The sequence below is a fragment of the Primulina eburnea genome, chromosome 3 (genome assembly GCF_022965805.1).
Source record: "Primulina eburnea isolate SZY01 chromosome 3, ASM2296580v1, whole genome shotgun sequence".
Classification (NCBI taxonomy): Eukaryota; Viridiplantae; Streptophyta; class Magnoliopsida; order Lamiales; family Gesneriaceae; genus Primulina; species Primulina eburnea.
This window is the reverse complement of record NC_133103.1, coordinates 25,132,860-25,155,992: the sequence shown is the minus strand read 5'-3', so window position 1 is coordinate 25,155,992 and position 23,133 is coordinate 25,132,860.

Genomic DNA, 23,133 nt, shown 5'->3' with positions numbered 1-23,133 from the left:
CCTGCATCGATAGAAACACAGTACTGCAGTAAGATTCAATATCTAACGGTCGGATTTTGCACAATCGTAAATCTACGATTCAAGGATTGAGAATTCTTCCAGCGTTTCCTTTCGATTTCCTTTCTTGCTGTATTGTTCTGAATTGTAACATATATATATCTCGAACATGTATAACAACGTGGCTTATTTTCATCATGCATGCCGCATGCATATGCACGCCCAAGGCCCGCGCATATGCAGGCCCAAGGCCCGTGCATATGCGCCGGTAGTTCAGTCCAGCGCTTGTCTGTTCGCGCATATGCGCTACTCACCCTCGCGTATATGCGCCAAACGTTCTTCCATTTATGCTCATGTGCGTCCATCCACGTCGCGCACATGCGCCAAGTATTCTAGACTTCCTTTGGCATCTCGCGTGGCTATCGCGCATGTGCGCGCACTCACCTCGCGCATATGCACGAGGTGTTCTGTCCTCGCACCTAATCCGTGTCTTTCTAATCTTTCACGGTTTAATCCGTTCGGTCTATAATCATATCAATTAATCAATAAATCATTTCGGATTAATCTCAAATTACGGTAATAAAATCTCGGGCCTTACATTTCTCCCCCTCTAAGATATGATTTCGTCCTCGAAATCACATGCAATCAAATCAGATATAGAAAGAAATGTAATATGATAATATTACTTGAAATCATTCTGATAGCATCAATCACAACATATTGATTATACAACATCCGTATATATCATCGACAGCTCCATAATAATAAATATCATCCTCTGTTAATCCCAGCCAAGAATATATTCAATCTTCGGCTTCAAATACCAACAATCATAATCCGATGTTAGTATATTTAGTCTATCTATTCTGAGCTGTCTTCATTTTCTTCATCATATCTCTAATCCTATCAGATCCAATCTCAGGTTTCATGAAGATATTATTCCCATATAAAACGGAATTTTGCCGTTCTCACTGTACAATACCTCGTCTGCAACTATCTCGATACTCATCTGATAGCTGTCGTTATACGATAGTTCCTAAGTGACAAAATGTCGTGTCAACTAGTGCTAAAATCCAGCACTATAGCTCCATGGATATCCTTCAGTATCAGGATAGTCCACTCCGACTCTCCGTCGATCTGTGGTTACTATATGACAAAACTCATTGGATATTCTGCCAAAAGTACACAATCAAACGAAAATCACAGTCTGATATACTCAACTTTGGCATTCAGTGCAATCTTTCCTCTTTTTAGACTTAAATCCCAGTCGTCTGGTCATGTCTGTACATCTTCTTGTACAAAATAACATATACAGATTCGAGCAATCTGTCAAGCACAATCATATCACCTCACAATCGTGAAAATATTGCGATAGTTTCATCACAAAATCCATAGAAATGTACTTCCATTTCTATTCAAGAATTAATAATTTACGTAACCAATCTCCTGGTTTCTATCTTTCTGTCTTCCTCTGTCAGCGATTCAGACATTTTGATACAAATTCTGCCGTAACTGATTTCATTTGTTTATATCAAAACTGTCTGTTCAAATTATTATACATTTCATATCACCAGAATAATACTGAATCCATTACTGTGCGCTTCTGACCATATCTGTCATTGCAGATTCGAATTATTCTGCACAAACAAATCAGCGAATTATATAAAATAAAGTATTACCTACCTGGTATTCTGATTGATACTCTGTTCTGACTATCGAAATCAAATCCTGAACAGTCTGATTAAATTTCTGAACTGTTGTAATGTAGAACCCGAAAATCAGTCTACGTATAAGCCATGCATAATTCTAGTATTTGAATTTAATTGACTTCATTGCATGATTATTTAAATGCTTTCCTTTGAAGTTAATTATTTTATTATTTCATGCAGTAGTTTGATTTTTTATCATTTCAGTTATTTCAGTGAGGTCGGACTGGAGTTGGAGTTTTGAGATAGAATTTAAGATTCGAGAAATATTTCCAGAAGTTAATTTAGCTAGCAATTAAGTTCATTTAAGTTAAAAAAGAGGTTTGAGGATTTAATTTAATTACTTGAGGTGATTAAGAAATAAGCTCATTTAAGTTACTTAATTAAGGAATTAATTCACTAAATTAATTAAAGGATTAGTGAGGCTTTTAAGGGTTATTAATTTACTAGATAATCAACATTTCCCCTTCCTTTTATAGTGAAGATTTCGGCCACCCCTAGTTGCTAGACAATTCATTTGCCAACTCACCCTTTTGACCCATTCCTTGTTGTTTTAGCATGCTAATATTTTTAATTATGGAGCTACCTTAATTAGTTAACTAATAAGCATTATCCTAGTCTAGATTAGCAAGGTAAATTTCGGTCATCACATTCTAGATTCACCCAAGTAATCATTTGTTGGCAACTAGAATTCAAATTCAAAAGAAATGGACTTGGTCTTGCATTATCCCTAAATCTTGCACCCACTTCCCTCACTTCCCTAACCACTCACTATGTGAAAAATGACATTTTACTTCGTCAGGCGTTACTTCGGCAAAAATAAATTACGAAGTAATATATTACCAATAACTTCATTAATAACACAAGCGAAGTAAAATAATATATTTTACTTCGGATGTTTAAAAACACGGGCTTCACTGTATTTTTTTTATATATTTTACTTCGCCATATCAATTTTGATGAAGTAAAAAATAATGAAAATATGAGTTAATGAAGTAAAAAGATTAAAACATGCGACGGATTACTAAACCGTCGCCAAATATTAAATCGGCGACGGTTTATTTTTAACCCGTCGCTAACTTTAGCGACAGTCAAATAAAAACCGTCGCAAAGTTAAAACTAGCGACTGTTTTCTTAGAAACTGTCGCTATATTTAGCGACGGTTGTTATTTGACCGTCGCTAGAAGTAGCGACAGGTTAAAGTAAACAGTCGCCGATTTAAAATTTGGCGACGGTTAAAAGAAAACCGTCGCCATTTTCAAAAAAATTCCACCCCGCATATATTTCCCTCCATTTTAACCGTCGCCGATTTAAATTGTTGCGACGGCTTTTACTACAACCGTCGCCAGTTTCAAAAAAATTCACTCCCGCCTATTTTTCCCTCTATTTTCTTTTACCACTCTCTATAAATACATACAAATTCTCTCCAATTACTTCCACTTCACTTCACAACAATTAAAATTTTTTCTCACTTACACAATTTTACAACTTCATAACACTTAAAATTTTTATCACTTACACGATTTTACAATTTCACAACACTTAAAATTTTTATTTCTTACACGAATTTAACACTTTACAATACTTAAAATTTTTATCTCTTACACGATTGTACCAATTCATAACACAGATTTATTAAATTTTTTATATTTTAACGCACCAATTCATAACACACAGATTTATTAACTTTTTTTTTATTTTACCAAACATATTAGCGACGGGCGTCATATGAACCCCGTCGCTAGGTAGCGACAGTTTTTGATATAAATTCCGTCGCAAATTAGCGACGGTGTTTAACATGACTTCTGTCGCACATTAGCGACAGTTTTTATCATGAATTCCGGTTTTTAACATGATTTCCGTCGCTAAATAATAATTAAGAGGAAATTATATAATATACTACTTCATTATTCACTATAATCGATGAAGTAAAACACATTTATTACTTCGGCACCGGTCCAATTCTGGACCGGTTTTCCTCCCAAAACCGGCCAAAAGACTTCGGTATTTTCAATACTACAACTTCGGGTATTATGCGAAGTAAAAGGTACATCTATTACTTCACGTCCATATACTTCGGCACTTAATTACCCTATTACTTCAGATATTATCTGAAGTAAAAAGTGATTTTTGGCATAGTGACTTCTTCCCCTCCCCTCCACCGAAAACCTGAGAGCATTCAGAGTGTTTTAAATCGTGAGGTTCATAGCTTTTAAGAGGAGAGAAATCGAGAGCAAGTAGCAAGGAAAGGAAGCGCTCCACTCCTCCGTGCCGCGTCGTCGTCGTTTCGTTCGTTTTCTTTCGAAACGAAACTAGGCATGTCTAGATTTCTTTCAAACCTCAATCAGGTCATATTACAATTATTTTTACATTTCATGATCATTACTTTCATGCTAAAACCGAAATGTTTCAAGAAATTTTCAGAAATCATCACATGCATATTTTTCGGTTTTCTTGTGCAGCTTCATGGTTTGCTTCGTGTTGTGGATTTCAGGTTATGGATCGACTCCAGGCTCCCAAGGCTGTTCCTAGACATGTAATAGGATGCATTAGGACCATGTTAGTCCATTCATTGAGCCCCCATACTTGCTGGAAAACCGAAATGACAGCAAGCTCCCCATAGGTGCAGGATTTGGGTTCAAAAATTCAGTTTTGATGTCAAAGGGATATGAATCTGATCATGGCTGACCCAAGGCCTATAGCCATGGTTAGATCACTTCCCTAGTATGTCTAAGACGTGACTAAGTCACCCTTTTGGTGGCTTGGTCCATGGTTACTTGGTTTTCAATTAAAACATCAAGAACAACCCCTACACCCTTCGGCCCCTTCATATATACATCATGTATTGATTCGATTTTTGGGAATGGTGTGGATCTTGTTTGGCCTATGGACCTTAGCCATGGTTCATACCATACCCCAAGATGTCTAGATCGTGCCATGGTCAACCAAATGGCCACTGGAACGAGTCGAGACAGCAAGCAAAGCACAACACCACACACACCCGCATGAGGGACCTCGGTTGGAGTTTCGGATGTTTGCTGGAATGGTGAGGATTGTGGCTGGCCTAGGGCCCTTAGCCATGGTTCAAATCATTCTTTGGGATGTTGGTAAGGGTCTCTGGTCGGTGGTTCAAGCCCCAATGGCCGGCAGACTCAAAAACGACACAAGAAGAACAAATGTACAGCTTCTGTATTTTTAGACAGAAAGTTGATGTGTCGGTTTGGAGGCTCGTTCGAGTTCTTGGTTGGCATTTAACCTATTTCCTTGGACTGGACAGTGCCCCATTGAGTTAAGAAGGTCATGTTTTTGACCGTTCATGATTCGGATCATTTTTGAGGTCATACGAGAATTTACGGTGCGATGTGCCAAATTGACTCTCGAAAGAGCGTTTCTTGTTTTGGCCTCCATTTCACCTAGATTTCGACCCTCATCATTTTAGGAGCATTAGTTCATAATTTTAAGCGTATTTTAATCATGACTATACGTTGGTTCAGTGTTGGTTCGGGTTGGTTCGGAGTCATGATAAAATTCGGAGTCGTTAGACGTATTGTCGCATTTTCAAACTTAATTTCCTAGTTTGGTCAAGTATAAGCTATTGCATATTTTTCATGGCATATTTAGGTTGCAGCGAGCCTGGGAGCGATCCAACCCAGTTGGTAAAATTACAGGATTTTTCATTATGCCATTTAATTATATTACGTGCATGAAAATAGAAAATACTTATTTTTGAGATTTATGCGATATTGCTTGTGGTGAATTCACCATTATGGGAGCATTATTTTTACACGGTCGTCAGTGACCGATCAGTTCAGTTTGGTACCACCCGGTCGCCAGTGACCGGTCAGTTCAGTTCAGTTTGATACTCCCCGGTAGCCAGTTACCGATCAGTTCAGTTCAGTTCAGGGGCCACAGGCGTAGACCATAATCTCAACAGAAAATTTTTACCAGTTATTTCAGTACAGGGCTCCAAGGAGCAAACATTTTTACTATGATATTTAATTCAGTGATGCACGTATTATAATTGCCCAGTACAAGTTATTTTCAGTATGCCTCATGACATGATATTTTATCCCATGCAAATTTACTTTAGTATTTACTTGTTACCTACGATATTTGCATGTTGAGTGTTTAGACTCACTAGACTTGATTGTTGTAGGTACGGATGAGGCTAGGGCCGAGGGCGGCGACCAGTGAGCCAGCTTGGGTCAGCAGTAGTGGCACCCGAGGACCTCATTTACAACACTCGTCATTTTATGCAAACATTTTTATCAGTTGTTGAATATTCTTGAATTGTTATTTTTGGAAAACTTTATTTTCTTCCGCTGTTATATTTTAAACATTGAACTTGATTTATCAGTTGATTGTATGAACGAGGCATTCCATTTATTTTAAAAGAAAAAAAATTTTAAGTTTCCGCAAATTTTCAAGTAAGGAGTTTTAGGCCTTTATAGATGGTATCAGAGCGGTGGTTCTGTATAGGGTTACACTACTACTGACCACGAGAAGCTCACGACACCACGTCTTTGGTCTGTAAGTTTTACATTTCAGCATTTTATTTAAAGCATGATTTATTTTGACAGCATGCTTCCGTGAAATAGTTTCGACCGGATTTTCAGTATTTCAGTTTTCATTTAAAATAAATTATGGAATTATGCATGTTAGTTACGTATGGGTTATGATGGAACAGTATGCCCCCTAGACGTCAAGTCGGACGCCCGAGAGGTGGTGGCGAGCACCGTCGCGAGGACGATGATGATCAGAGACAAGAGAGGCATACACCTCCTCCTCCTCCTCCCCCTCCTCCTCCTCCACCTCCACCGGATATGAATGCCCAGATGCTAGCTGGGATGACGCAGTTCTTCGCACAGTTTGCGGGGAACAATGCCATTGCCACTGCCGCAGCCAGGCCGACAGGGCCCGAGGCTGTCTATGAAAGGTTTATGAAGATGATCCCGAAGGAGTTTTCTGGGACGTCTGACCCCATGATTGCCGAGGGATAGATCAAATCCCTCGAGGTCATCTTCGAGTTTATGGAGTTGGGAGATGCAGACAGAGTCCGAAGTGCCACCTATCTGTTCAATGGAGATGCCCGCTAATGGTGGAAAGGAGCGTCAGTAGCCCTGACCTTGGCTACACTGTCATGGACACGCTTCACGGAGGTTTTCTACTCCAAATATTTTGCTGAGGAAGTTCGCACCAGGTTGACCACTGAGTTCATGAGCCTGAGATAGGGAGATATGACGGTTACGGAGTTCATCCGTAAGTTCGAGAGGGGCTGTCATTTTGTGCCCCTGATCGCGAATGATGCCAAAGCCAAGTTGATGCATTTCCTGGTGGGTCTACGGCCGATCTTGCGCCAGGATGTTAGGGTGTCTGACCCTGCTACTTATGAGATCGCTGTCTCCAAAGTCCTAGCCACAGAGCAGGATCTGCGGGATATCGAGAGGGATCGCCAGGGCAAGCGCCCAGTCCAGGTACCACACCTCCCTCCTCCTCATCAACATCAGCAGTAGAACAACAGGCCTTTTCACGGTCCGCCTAGAAACAGAGGCCAGCAGCAGCAGCAGCGGGGACGCCCAGCCCCGAGGACTTATGAGCACCCAGTCTGTCCCAGGTGCTCACGCCGACATCCTGGAGCATGTATGTCTGGCTCGTGTTTTAAGTGTGGCAGTCCAGACCACATGTTGCTGTAGTGCCCTCAGAGGAATCTGCCTACCCAAGGCAGAGTTTTTGCTCTCCATGACACTGAAACAAACCCGGAGACTATGTTGTTGACAGGGAGAATTTTTATATCTGGTTCCGCTACCAAGGCCTTGATAGATTCAAGGGCCACTCACTCGTTTATTTCGGAGGTCTTTGCAAACTTTCTCAAGATCAAGACCATTGGGCTAGATATAGCCATTTCAGTAGTGTTGCCGTCAGGCAAGGAGATGGCAGCTACCAATGTTATCCGAGATATAGACCTTGAGCTGCACGGTAATCTTGTTTATGCGGATCTGATTGTGCTACCGATGCCAGAATTTGACATTATCCTAGGGATGGACTGGCTATAGAGGAACAGAGTGTTGATAGACTTCCAGCGGAGATCTGTTCTTGTCCGACCGCCTGGAATGGAGCAGTTCTTATTCGAGCCGGACAGGTACTTTCTTTTACCGCGCATTATTCCTTATGTTCAGGCCAGGAAGCTCATGCATAGAGGGTGTCGGGCATTTCTAGCGACCTTTTGATCTGTCCCCGAGGAACCCAGCCAGTCAGCCTCAGATGTTCCGATTGTCAGAGATTTCTTAGACGTTTTTCCCGAAGACGTCTCTGGTATGCCACCCGAGAGAGAGGTGGAGTTTTCCATTGAGCTTATGCTAGGTACGGCTCCGATATCCAAAGCGCCGTACCGACTAGCACCGACAGAGATGGCAGAGCTTAAGAAGCAGATTCAGGAACTTCTCGACAAGGAGTTCATTCGCCCGAGCTTTTCACCATGGGGCGCGCCGGTCTTATTTGTGGAAAAGAAGGATGGCTCGATGAGGCTTTGTATTGACTATCGGGAGTTGAACAGGGTTACAGTGAAGAATAAATACCCACTGCCGAGGATTGAGGATTTGTTTGACCAGTTGCAGGGAGCTTCGATTTTCTCCAAGATAGATCTGCGTTCTGGTTATCACCAGTTGAGGGTGAGAGATGCTGATGTCTCGAAGACAGCTTTCAGGATATGGGTTCCTAGCAGTGGTTCTATCCGAGCAGACATCTTATCAGAGGCCCATATGTCCCCGTACTCCATTCACCCTGGGAGAACGAAGATGTACAAAGATCTGCAGCTATTGTATTGGTGGCCTGGTATGAAGAAGGACATCAGACGATTTGTGTCCGAGTGTCTGACCTGTTAGTTAGTGAAGGCCGAGCATCAGAGACCAGCAGGTTTGCTCAAGCCTCTTCCTATTCCTGAGTGGAAGTGGGAGAACGTCACCATGGATTTTGTGACCGGTTTGCCGAGGTCAGCCAGAGGATCGAATGCTATCTGGGTGATTGTAGATCGTCTTACCAAATCAGTGCACTTCTTGCCTATTAAGACGATATTCACCATGATTCAGTATGCAGAGTGTATATCCGAGAGATAGTCCGACTCCATGGCATTCCAGTTTCTATCGTATCCGACAGAGATCCCAGATTCACTTCCTCATTTTGGAAGAGTTTGCGTTTGAATATGGGTACAAAGTTGCTGTTTAGCACAGCTTTCCATCCGCAGACAGATGGACAGTCATAGCGAGTCATTCAGATTTTGGAGGATCTTCTCCGCGCTTGTGTCATTGATTTCTCAGGGAGTTGGGAGTCGAACTTGCCATTGGTTGAGTTCACCTATAACAACAGCTTCCAGTCTTCTATTGGTATGGCTCCGTATGAAGCACTGTATGGCCGCAAGTGCAGATCTCCTGTTCATTGGGATGAAGTAGGAGAGAGAGTAGAGTTGGGTCCAGAGATTGTTCAGCAGGCAGCAGATGTAGTAGTCAAGATTCGTGATAGGATGAGGACTGCTCAGAGCCGACAGAAGAGTTATGCCGATCAGCGGAGAAGAGATTTAGAGTTTGCAGTGGGCGATCATGTCTTTGTGAAAGTGGCACCTATGAAGGGTGTCATGCGATTTGGAAAGAAAGGAAAGCTCAGTTCGAGATTCATTGGACCGTTTGAGATCCTCGACAGAGTTGGGACGCTAGCTTATTGTGTGGCTCTTCCGCCGAATCTGGCCGGAGTACACAATGTGTTCTACGTCTCCATGCTGAGGAAGTATATGGCAAATCCTTTGCATGTGCTGAATTTCGAGCCATTGCAGCTTACTCCGAACTTATCTTATGAGGAGAGACCAGTGCAGATCTTAGACAAGAAGGAGAAGAATCTTTGGAACAAGCTTGTTAAGCGAGTTAAAGTCAAATGGCTTAACCATTCAGAGGAGGAAGCTACATGGGAATCTGAGCCGGAGATGAGGAGTCGGTACCCCGAGTTATTCGGTGAGTTCTAATTTCGAGGACAAAATTTCTTTTAAGGGGGAAAGGATTGTAGAACCCGTAAATCAGTCTACGTATAAGCCATGCATAATTCTAGTATTTTGAATTTAATTGACTTCATTGCATGATTATTTAAATGCTTTCCTTTGAAGTTAATTATTTTATTATTTCATGCAGTAGTTTGATTTTTTATCATTTCAGTTATTTCAGTGAGGCCGGACTGGAGTTGGAGTTTTGAGATAGAATTTAAGATTCGAGAAATATTTCCAGAAGTTAATTTATCTAGCAAGTAAGTTCATTTAAGTTAAAAAGGAGGTTTGAGGATTTAATTTAATTACTTGTGGTGATTAAGAAATAAGCTCATTTAAGTTACTTAATTAAGGAATTAATTCACTAAATTAATTAAAGGATTAGTGAGGCTTTTAAGGGTTATTAATTTACTAGATAATCAATATTTCCCCTTCCTTTTATAGTGAAGATTTCGGCCACCCCTAGTTGCTAGACAATTCATTTGCCAAATCACCCTTTTGACTCATTCCTTGTTGTTTTAGCATGCTAATATTTTTAATTATGGAGCAACCTTAATTAATTAACTAATACGCATTATCCTAGTCTAGATTAGCAAGGTAAATTTCGGTCATCACATTCTAGAATCACCCAAGTAGTCATTTGTTGGCAACTAGAATTCAAATTCAAAAGAAGTGGACTTGGTCTTGCATTATCACTATATCTTGCACCCACTTCCCTCACTTCCCTAACCACTTCTTCCCCTTCCCTCCACCGAAAACCTGAGAGCATTCAGATTGTTTTAAATCGTGAGGTTAATAGCTTTTAAGAGGAGAGAAATCGAGAGCAAGTAGCAAGGAAATGAAGCGCTCCAGTCCTCCGTGCAGCGTCGTCGTCGTTTCGTTCGTTTTCTTTCGAAACGAAACCAGGCATGTCTAGATTTCTTTAAAACCTCAATCAGCTCATATTACCATTATTTTTACATTTCATGATCATTACTTTCATGCTAAAACCGAAATGTTTCAAGAAATTTTCAGAAATCATCACTTGCAGATTTTTCGGTTTTCTTGTGCAGCTTCATGGTTTGCTTCGTGTTGTGGATTTCAGGTTATGGATCGACTCCAGGCTCCCAAGGCTGTTCTTAGACATGTAATAGGATGCATTAGGACCATGTTGGTCCATTCATTCAGCCCCCATACTTGCTGGAAAACCGAAATGACAGCAAGCTCCCCATAGGTGCAGGATTTGGGTTCGAAAATTCAGTTTTGATGTCAAAGGGATATGAATCTGATCATGGCTGCCCCAAGGCCTATAGCCATGGTTAGATCACTTCCCTATCATGTGTAAGACGTGACTAAGTCGCCCTTTTGGTGACTTGGTCCATGGTTACTCGGATTTCAATTAAAACATCAAGAACAACCCCTACACCCTTCGGCCCCTTCATATATACAACATGTATTGATTCGGTTTTTGGGAATGGTGTGGATCTTGGTTGGCCTATGGCCCTTAGCCATGGCTCATACCATACCCCAAGATGTCTAGATCGTGCCATGGTCAACCAAATGGCCACTGTAAGGACTCGAGACAGCAAGAGAAGCACAACACCACAAACACCCGCATGAGAGCCCTCGGTTGGAGTTTCGGATGTTTGCTGGAATGGTGAGGATTGTGGCTGACCTAGGGCCCTTAGCCATGGTTCAAATCATTCTTTGGGATGTTGGTAAGGGTCTCTGGTCGGTGGTTCAAGCCCCAATGGCCGGCAGACTTGAAAACAACACAAGAAGAACACATGTGCAGCTGCTGTATTTTTGGACAGCAAGTTGCTGTGTCGGTTTGGAGGCTCGTTCGAGTTCTTGATTGGCTTTTAGCCTATGGCCTTGGACTGGACAGTGCCCCATTGAGTTAGGAAGGTCATGTTTTTGACCGTTCATGATTCGGATAATTTTGAGGTCATACGAGAATTTACGGTGCGATGTGCCAAATTGACTCTCGAAAGAGCGTTTCTTGTTTTGGCCTCCATTTCACCTAGATTTCGACCCTCATCATTTTAGGAGCATTAGTTCATAATTTAAGCGTGTTTTAATCATGACTATACGTTGGTTTAGTGTTGGTTCGGGTTGGTTCGGAGTCATGATAAAATACGGAGTCGTTAGACGTAATTGTCGCATTTTCAAACTTAATTGCCTAGTTTTGTCAAGTATAAGTATTGCATATTTTTCATGGCATATTTAGGTTGCAGCGAGCCTGGGAGCGATCCAACCCAGTTGGTAAAATTACAGGATTTTTCATTATGCCATTTAATTAAATTACGTGCATGAAAATAGAAAATACTTATTTTTGAGATTTATGCGATATTGCTTGTGGTCAATTCACTATTATGGGAGCATTATTTTTACACGGTCGCCAGTGACCGATCAGTTCAGTTTGGTACCACCCGGTCGCCAGTGACCGGTCAGTTCAGTTCAGTTTGATACTCCCCGGTAGCCAGTTACCGATCAGTTCAGTTCAGTTCAGGGGCCACAGGCGTAGACCATAATCTCAACAGAAAATTTTTACCAGTTATTTCAGTACAGGGCTCCAAGGAGCAAACATTTTTACTATGATATTTAATTCAGTCATGCAGGTATTATAATTGCCCAGTACAAGTTATTTTCAGTATGCCTCATGACATGATATTTTATCCCATGCAAATTGTACTTTAGTATTTACTTGTTACCTACGATATTTGCATGTTGAGTCTTTAGACTCACTAGACTTGATTGTTGTAGGTACTGATGAGGCTAGGGCCGAGGGCGGGGACCAGTGAGCCAGCTTGGGTCGGCAGTAGTGGCACCCGGAGACCTCATTTACAGCACTCGTCATTTTATGCAAACATTTTATCAGTTGTTGAATATTCTTGAATTGTTATTTTTGGCAAACTTTATTTTCTTCCGCTGCTATATTTTAAACATTGAACTTGATTTATCAGTTGATTGTATGAACGAGGCACTCCATTTATTTTAAAAGAAAAAAAATTTTAAGTTTCCGCAAATTTTCAAGTAAGGAGTTTTAGGCCTTTATATGTAACTTTCAAAATCAGCTCTGATTCGGATTAAACTGTATATAATCTCAATAATATAAAACAATCTGTATGAATACGGATTCAGAATAACAGCAATATCGGCTCAGATTCTAAATATCAATCATCTATACTGATCTAATAAACTCATAGAACGTAATTTCTGACATTTCTGACTCGGTGTCATTCTCAGTCATTGATCACTGCCTCAGATGTGCTAATATCAATCGGTATACCATATTCGGATATCACATACTCGGAATACAATCTGTTTCAATCAAGATTCATATCTGAACAATTTCTGTGTACAACAGTTTCAGTTCTCAGATTCTTCAATACAAGATATTGGATTCAGTCAATCATATGCCACGAGTATATCCCAAAATATCATAGATAAACGGCATAAAATCATCAGAATAACTCTGAATACAGGATTCATCAACCCATAATCAGAATTGAAGTATTTTACAGAGAAACACACAATCAGATGTAACTTTCGGTCAGTAAATCTTCTAACTGATATTTCAATTCTTTCAAATCAATCAGTATCATTCTGTATGGACTTCTAAAATAAAACCAGTACCTGGTAGCAAATCAAGGCGGAAGTCACTCTCCCTGATATAAGGCAAATCCGAAATTTCATCTAGAAAGACTTTAGCAATTCTCCTGTTTCTGACAAATCAGCTCATGGTATATTCATTTTCAGTAATCAACTGAATACATAAGGAATTACTCCATTCCTTTCGATAATCATCGAATCATAAATAATATTGATATATAGGAATCCAAAATCGAGAATCCTCACCGTACATTATTCATTCTTCGGTCATTTTAGGTCCGAATCTTACCATCTCTTGGCAAGAATCTGTAATAACTCTGTACTTTGTTAACATATTAGTATCAATTATGAAATCAGAATCAGATATCGCAAGTAAAATACAATATACTCAATCTCATTTCTCTATTACTGCAGTATACGATGTCTCACAGAATTTCACTGATATTAGCCTTTCCCCCAAAAGGTAAGCAAATCACTACTACAGTACATACAGACCCAACAGATCAAGCATCTATCAATGCAATTCATTCAAAAATAATCGTAGAGCATGCATTAGTATCTATCAATACAGATGCAAAATAATCGCAAAAGAACAGTTACCTGTCAGTATATCATCAAGTGCATCCTGGGTCTGTTCCCCGGTCACCATAATCCGACGATTCTGCTCCCTGAGATCTTCGGGAACCTTTCTGTGGAAATATTCTAGCAAAGTGTCCATACTGTTTACAGATATTGCACCTACCAGTCACTCCCTGGCATTTCTCCGTGGGATGTCTCCCTCCACAAGTTCTGCAATAAACTCCAGTATAACTTGGGCTAGAACTACTGGAGCTAGATGAACCGCTTCCTAACTTCTTGAATTGTTTCTTTCGAGCTTTCAACGTTTATTTCTTTCCACTACTGCTACTACCAATCTCGATTTTGGGAGGCAGTGATTGTGGTCTCGGTGTCGGAAGAACATACAAAGCTTCCTTTTGTCTCATCAGAACTGTTTCTTCTCTTCTAGCTTGGTTCAGAGTATCAGCAAAATTATTCGGTGGTTTCACATTTACCAATGTACTTATCTCAGGATTCAATCCATGGATGAATTGATCAAACACAGCTGCATCATTTCTAGCCACGTGAGGGTCAAAACGTAGCAAGGTAAAGAACTGGGTCAAATAATCATCAATATTCAACGGACCCTGTCTTAGATTTACAAACTCTGCACTTTTATCCTGTCGGTATGATACGGGGAAGAATCTTTGATAGAATTCTACTTAAAAAATTTTCCATGTAATCACTGGACCACGCTGTTCTAAGGCTTCTTTAGTTACCAGCCACCAACTCCTTGCGACTTCCCGTAACTGGTGCCCGATAGTTTAACTCTACAATCATCTGTGAACCCAAGAAATTCAAACAACATTTATTCGTCTTCTAGCCAATTCTCACAGTTGACTGGCATCTCAGTACCTTTTAGGATCGGCGGTTGAAATGACTGAAACTTCTTCATCATTGTTTCCATCGGAGTTTCTGACACATCCATCTGGTCAGTCGAAGTACTACCTCGTTCCGGAATTCTTCTAGGGGGTATATCTGATAATCACCAGAATTATCAATCACATGAGACAAATCCGTCTCAATCTCTTCTGGATCAGCTTACCTCTGATCAAGAATGGGTTCTGATTCGTCCTCAAATAATACATACTACCAAATCAACTCAGATATTCAGGTAACATGTATCTTCAAACAAAACAGTAAAACATACTGCACTATTAGCATATACAATGTAAGTCAACATTATAATAAATCACATGCTAGAAATCAAAAGCAGGAAAGCAAACCTCAATCTACCCCGCTCACTAGCTTCTATCTCAATCTAAAAAATATATCGCTCTGATACCACCTGTTGTGGGGACCCGGACGCTAATTAAATTCTAATCATTCTTAGAATTAATTAATCAATTATAATAAACAGGGTCTAATTTTTTTTAAAAATTGCAAAGCGGAAACGTAATGTAAATCAATTCGAAATACATATTTATAAAATTCTTGTATTGTCTATGAGAATTCAACTAGGTTCAACTACATATCAATAATGAATCCTAATTCACTTCTGTGCCCGGATCTCCACGCTATCTAGTTCAGCCTCGTTCTCTTCTTGACCCTGATCCTGTCCCACCAGTTGTCATGCACATACAAACAAGACAACAGCTGGATAACTCCGGTGAGAATTATATTCTCAGTATAAACCATGTATACATGCAATCATAAAAACAATACAAAAGCATATAAAAAATATTCCTAACATGTATCAAAATACGAAACATGAATCAAATATTCATCACATGTATTATAATCTTAAACATGAATCAATATCAAGAATAACTCATATTCTAAACATGTAGCATCATCAGGAACATAATTCAATATCAAGCAATGAATCACTCTCCGTGATTCCAAGACTCAGACTCGACTCAGTCCTAATCTAGGGATCCCGATCGGAATAAGAACATACACCCACCTACACTCCCGATCGGGGTGGTAGTATGTTCTTATTCACGGACTTTGGCTCTTTCCATATCGAACACCAGTAATAGAAGAAACTTCAATTCTATCCACTTCGATATAGCCAAACATCCGACGTCCTGACCTATCCGTCACCGACTTTGGCATTTTCACCAATATCCTATCCTGTGACAAAGTGCAATGGGCCAGTGACGAGTCCTCACTATCCGGCCCTTCTGTCACAAGATCAAATGTCTACGACTAGGCACATCCGCCTATGACTCAAGTCATACATTGTCTATAAATCCATAGACCAAATATATCAATCACCTTCAATTGCAAATAACAATTCAATAAAATAAAGTATGTGATTTAGGGAAACTCGAGTCAAACCTCACTCGAGTTGTGAAATCCCAACTCCACATTAATTTATACCTTTCTCTTCTCGGTCTGACGAAGACGAAGTCTCGAATTCAACTCTGTCCATACCCAATCTGGCAATGACAATATCGAACAGGCACAATATCAATATATAACTCAATTCAGAACCTGTTCTGATCAATACTCAAATCAAAATACAATCTGATCAATGTCAATCGACATACAGTACAACAATACAATCTCAATCGATCGTAAATCTGATCAATATCAATCTACTGATGTTTCGACGGCATAACAATACAGTCTTGATAACCCTGTCAATCTCAACATCACAGATATAATACCAGAACTCATAATCAATATCGGTACAACTTATAATCTCAATAACAATACAAATCTGATATCGAATCTCAATCAAATCAACCCCAAAAATCATAACAATTACATAAACAGTCTGTTCTTTAATATGAATTCAAATATACGATGTCTACTGTATCAGAAACATCATATCTGATTCATATTTGATTCTGACAATATCATAATTTCAAATCGTATCTAAACGTAACTAAACTTACGTCCAGTTGGAGCCTGCGTCGATAGAAACACAGTACTGCAGTCAGATTCAATATCTAACGGTCGGATTTTGCACAATCATTAATCTACGATTCAAGGATTGAGAATTCTTCCAGAGTTTCCTTTCGATTTCCTTTCTTGCTGTATTGTTCTGAATTGTAACACACACACACACACACACATATATATATATATATATATATATATATATATATATATATATATATATATATTTATGTATATCTCGAACGTGTATAACAACGTGGCTTATTTTCATCCTGCATGCCGCGCGCATATGCGCGCCCAATGCCCGTGCATATGCGCCGGTAGTTCAGTCCAGCGCTTGTCTGTTCGCGCATATGCGCTACTCACCCTCGCGCATATGCGCCAAACATTATGCCATTTACGCGCATGTGCGCCCATCCACGTCGCGCAGATACACCAAGTATTCTGGACTTCCTTTGGCATCTCGCGTGGCTCTCGTGCATGTGCGAGCACTCACCTCGCGCATATGCGTGAGGTGTTCTGCCAATCTAGCACATATGCACCCATCCGTGTCGTGCATATGCGCGAGGTGTTCTGTCCTCGCACCTAATCCGTGTCTTTTTCATCTTTCACGGTTTAATCCATTCGGTCTATAATCATATCAATTAATCAATAAATCATTTCGGATTAATCTCAAATTACGGTAATAAAATCTCAGGCCTTACAGCCACAAACCTTAACCACATTGTGATGGGCAAATTCTTCTTAAGGTGAAAGTGTTCAATACTGCCTCTACAAACCATTTTCATTGTTTTCTTCTTGCTTTTCCTCTCAAATTTGAATTCCACAAACAACAATGCATACTACAACTGCTCTCATAAACGATGGCACAAACTCATGTTCTCCTTCATGAACTTGTTAGGCAGAAATGGATAGGCAAAAACAAGAAAAAAAAAGCCCAAGTTTCACGTAGAAAACGAGAAGAGAAGGGTTAGTAACTCAGCTGATTTTAATGCATGAAATTGTAGTACAAATCAAACCAAATTTTAAATTTAAAAAATGTAACATGTAGTCACAAATAACAGTTCCCAAAATATTCACGGAACATACTGCAGTAAGAAGCAATGCAACATATTCACATTCTTTACTTGACCAGCGCCATTATTCTTGAAGAATTCAGCTATGGAGAAATAAATAATATTAAGAATAATAGAGAGAAAAAATTGGTGTAAGCAAATATGTGAAGGGAAATGGAGGAAAAAGTGAACTGAAAAGCAAAAGGCTTGACATCGTTTGTGTTGACACCATTCTTGTCTTGCCTCTATAATTCCGGTAAAACAATCAGTCATAAAAAAATAAAAGTGACACAAATTCTCATATGTCTCCTCTTTACCTTTGAGGAATGAAAGCAGATGACACCAGAAACTGCGTTAAAAAGCAACAAGCATGTAAAACCCATGGAAAAACATTATAAAGCGAACCAAGAAGCGGAGAAAGTGCAACTGGTGAAAACTTTGGAGCCATTTTGAATAAACTTACATTCAACCAACAAATAAATTTCAAAAAACGGAGGCAGAAATGATACTGCACACACACACTCTCACAAATTTATGCAAAAGATTTGTTTCAGTCAAGTTTCTACGGAAAATTGAATTCACCTTAGGTAGTAAAGTCAAAACAGATTAAGCCACTTTTTCAATTAAAAGTTGTTCCTAGTTTATGCAAATAGATACATAGATTTTCATGAATAAAAAAAGAATATGGAAAATAAGATGAAAACAGAGAGAAACACATAAAATATGTATACTACTTTTGCACAATATTTTGATTTGCGGGCGTGTCAGGTGTAAAAATGCACCGATTTGTGTAAAAATAATGAAACTTTAACTTCTAAAAATCACGACAATTATGGACACTAAATTTGATCGTTCGTTATAGTCTCATAAACTAATACAACACAAAAATGAAAGAAAAGACAATAGAAATTAATGAAATAAACTCCCAATATGATTGTGTATCAACAAATAAATAAGAAATCACAAAAATATGAAAAATATAAAAAATAGTGCTAAAATATGTACGAAGATGCTAAAATATGACTAGAAAGCCATGAAAAAACTTGACTAAATTTATGAGAATTTTGCAAGGAGTTGCTCGGAGTTGTGCGAGAGATTGTTGTGTTTTTTAAGTGTCGGCAGATTCTTTTTCTTCTAGCAATTGTGCGATCCTTCTCCACTCTACCATGATTCATGTTCTTCCGTTTTTCATCCTACAGTATCTCCTCTCTTTCTTCGCACGACTTGGTCCCTCTCAACGTATCATGATTAGTTTAAATTAATAGGGCTTGATCTGCTATTTTTGATGGGCTTGCATAATTTAGCTAGGCCTATTTAATTTAATTTTGGCTTGTCTTATTTTAATTTTTAGCCCAAACAATTTCTCCCCGAAAGCATTGGCTCATGGGTCAAAATGCTTGTATATAAAGCCTATATTGACTTTGTTTGATGGCCCATTTTAATTTTGTGATTTGGGCCTGTAGTGGTGGGCCAAGCAACCCAAGTCCATTCTACCTTGGACTTTGAATTTCTTATGTCACCTTTTGGAATTCCCTTTCCGCACTTCAGATTTGAAACGCTCTTGGTCCCTCTATTTTTCCTTCTCGCTGCCCTCGTTCGATTACTCTTATGTCATCTTTTGGAATTCCCTTTCCCACACTACAGATTTGAAACGCTCTTGGTCCCTCAATTTTTCCTTCTTGCTGCCCTCGTTCCATTACACTCCTCTGCCACTATGAATGCCCGTCGCTCCACAAGCCCTACACCTCAACTGTGGTGGCTCTCAAGCTACTTCCAGCTGTTCTTTGCTATCGATTATTCTTTATTGCAGCCGAAATGTGGGGATCCGGACGCTAATCATTTTCTTAATCGTCATTGGGACTAATCCAATCAATTAGAATAAACAGGGTCTAAATTTTTTGTTTAATGCGGAAGGTAATGGAATCATTCTATTATACAAACCAGTATAATAATACAAATCTTGTACAACATGCATCTAGTTCAAACTAAGGTTCAACTACTACAATCAAGTAATGAAACCTATCTATATCCAAGTCCAGAATCACCACTCTAATCTCGATCTCTCATCATCTTCTTGACCCTGATCTTGTCCCACCTGTTGTCATGCACACATACAAACAAGACAACATCTGGATAACTCCGGTGAGATATAAATATCCCAGTATAAACAATGTATCAATGCAATCATATAAAACATATATAAGAGCATAAACAAACAATAAAACATGTATCCAATCTGACTACAATACGAATCTGTATTTATGTCAATGTCTTGTTATCTTATCTTAACTTATTTCTAATCTAGGGATCCCGATCTAATTTAGACTTCGGCATGCTGTATCGAATGTCTACAATAGAAGTCGATCTACATCTAAGCTCATCGATACACCGTAAGTCTAGAGTCTCAGCGGTTCTGACAAAGACTCGGCGGTTCTGCCCTAGCTAGGCTGATCTGCCCTAGACTCAAACTCTGGCTCTGCTATCATTCAATAGACTAAACATATCAATCTGATAATCTGTAAATATCAATGCAATAAAATAAAGTATGTGATTTTGGGAAACTCAAGTCAAACCTAACTCGAGTTGTGCAATCCCGAATCAACATTTATTTATACCTTTGTCTTCCCGGTCTGACGAAGACGAAGTTGTGTATTCTGATATGTCCATACCCAGTCTGGAAATAACAATACCGAATAGACACAATATCAATATATAACTCAATACATAACCTGTTCTGATCAATATTCAAATCAAAATACACTCTAATCAATGTCAATCGACGTACGGTACCACAATACAATCTAAATCAATACTGAATCTGACCAATATCAATCAGCTGAAGTTTCGACAGCATAACAATACAATCTGAATAACCCCGTCAATTTGAACATCATAGATATAATACCACAACTCATAATCGATATCAGTACTAATCATAAAGTATCACAAAGTGGATCTACTATCCAATTTGTCTCCCACTGTCTGCTTTACGTAAGCAGGATATCCCTATATTCTCAAATAAAAATATTTTGGAGTTTTTCCCATCCATATCTCATATTGTGTTTTAACAACTGCTTTTTTATGGACATTATTCAAGAACATTGCCGCAATTTCAAGCGCAAAGCCCCAAAACAATGTAGGCAATTCAGCGAATCTCATCATGGATCGAACATGTCCATCAAGGTTCTATTAAGACCTTCAGAAGCACCACTCAATTGTGATTTTGCTGGTGGAGTACAATGTGAGAGAATCTCACGCTCTTTTAGATAACCCAAAAATTCAGCACTCAATTATTCTCCACATCGATCAGATCGAAGTGTCATAATACTCTTTTCTAGTTGTTTTTCTATTTCGGATCTGAATTTTTGAACCTTTTGAATGCTTCAGATTTGTTTTGCATCAAATAAACATACTCATACCTCGAATGATAATCAGTAAAGGTAATGAAGTAGGATTTTCCATATTTTGTGCTAACACTTAGCGGGCAACAAACTTCTGTGTGGATCAAATCCAGTAGACTATGTGCACGTTCCACGTTTCCATTGAATGAAGTCTCGGTCATTTTTTGTTTTAGACATGACTCGCAAGTGTCATGCCCCGAGACCTAGGCATTGGTGACATCCGACATTTTTTATCAATTTACATGAAAACAATTTAACCTCATGGCAAATGACCAAAAACCAGTCTTTTTCATTAAACAAAATATTGTCTTTACAATGACAACAGAATAAAAATTACATCAATGAAATACAAAATGAAAATGTAAATTCTTGATTTTTGTTCTTTTCTTTGATCACCATCACTAGAATGCATCATGTTCCTCCGCATTCATTTGCTGCTCATTCTAATCTGGTGAGAGATGTAAGGGGTGAGTGTTTTGGAACACATAGCAAGTGGGGGCCGATCGATTTCCATAAATACATATAGACATACTTTTAAATCATCTTTTAACAGACTTTCAAAACTTATTACATTGACTTATCATAACATAACCGAATCAAATTAGAAATATGAGACAAATATTATCAAACAATTCAGAGCAAACGGAACAAACAAAACACTGATACTCATCTGATTTTTCATGGTCAAATTGTCCCCAATATGTTAGTCCTCTAAGGGGCGATGCCAGAACACGATTTTATACCCACTGTTGGGGGCCAGACAGAATTACATTTACGTTTTCATTTTTAACTCGGATTGTAACAGTGTATTATAGATTTAGATTTATCGAACAGAACTTTTCAGAATATTACAAGGAATTGGCGGAATCAAAGAACATGGATATCAGAAAGAACATTTCATTCATCGATCGAGATTTTAAAGAGAACATAACATTTTTCGCAATGTAAGGACACACATACAAGCATGTCATGATATATTTATAAAAAGTCTAAAATTACAATACAAGTACATAACAAAAACCCACTTACTTAAATTTGAAGGTGTGCTTCGAGACTTGTTCAAACTCGAATGTGCGAAACCTTGCTGAAATTCGAACATATGATGGCCGAAATTTAACAGAACTTCATGGCCATAATGTTGACGATTCCAGCACGAGAATGCCGGCACGAGCTTTCCTTCTTCTCCCTTTCCTAGCGGCGGCCGAGAGCTTTTTGGTGAGGGTGAGGGCCAAAATTTTTGAAGGCATTTTGTGATGATCTCCTTCAGCATGTGATGCCATATTTATAGATGAAAAAAAGGCTTTTCATCACCCCATTTGGACGCCCACTTGAGCCCCAACACTGCACAAAAAAGACTATAGACAACGGTGAAAACCCGTTGTTGTATGTCTTGAAAAACCATTGTTAAAGCCCCTGTGGTTAAAGGGTGCGCTCAAAGACAATGGTGAAAAACCGTTGTCGTAGACGTCAAATACAACGGTGAAAAACCGTTGTTGTATGTCTTGAAAAACCGTTGTTAAAGCCCCTGTGGTTAAAGGGTGCGCTCAAAGACAACGGTGAAAAACCGTTGTCGTAGACGTGAAAGACGATGGTGAAAAACCGTTGTCGTATGTCTTGAAAATCCGTTGTAGAAGCTCATGTGGTTAAAGGTTCGGGAAAAGACAACGGTGAAAAACCGTTGTCGTAGACATCAAAGAAGACGGTGAAAAACCGTTGTCGTAGGTCTTTTAAAACCGTTGTTAAACGACCTGTTGTGAAAGGGTGCGCACAAATAAATCGGTGAAAAATCGTTGTTGTCGGTGTATAAATACAACAATAATAAACCGTTGTCGTAGCTCTTAAAAACCGTTGTCTTATAGAAACGAGAACTGTTTGTAACCGTTTTCTTTTATCGCATTCGACAACAGTTT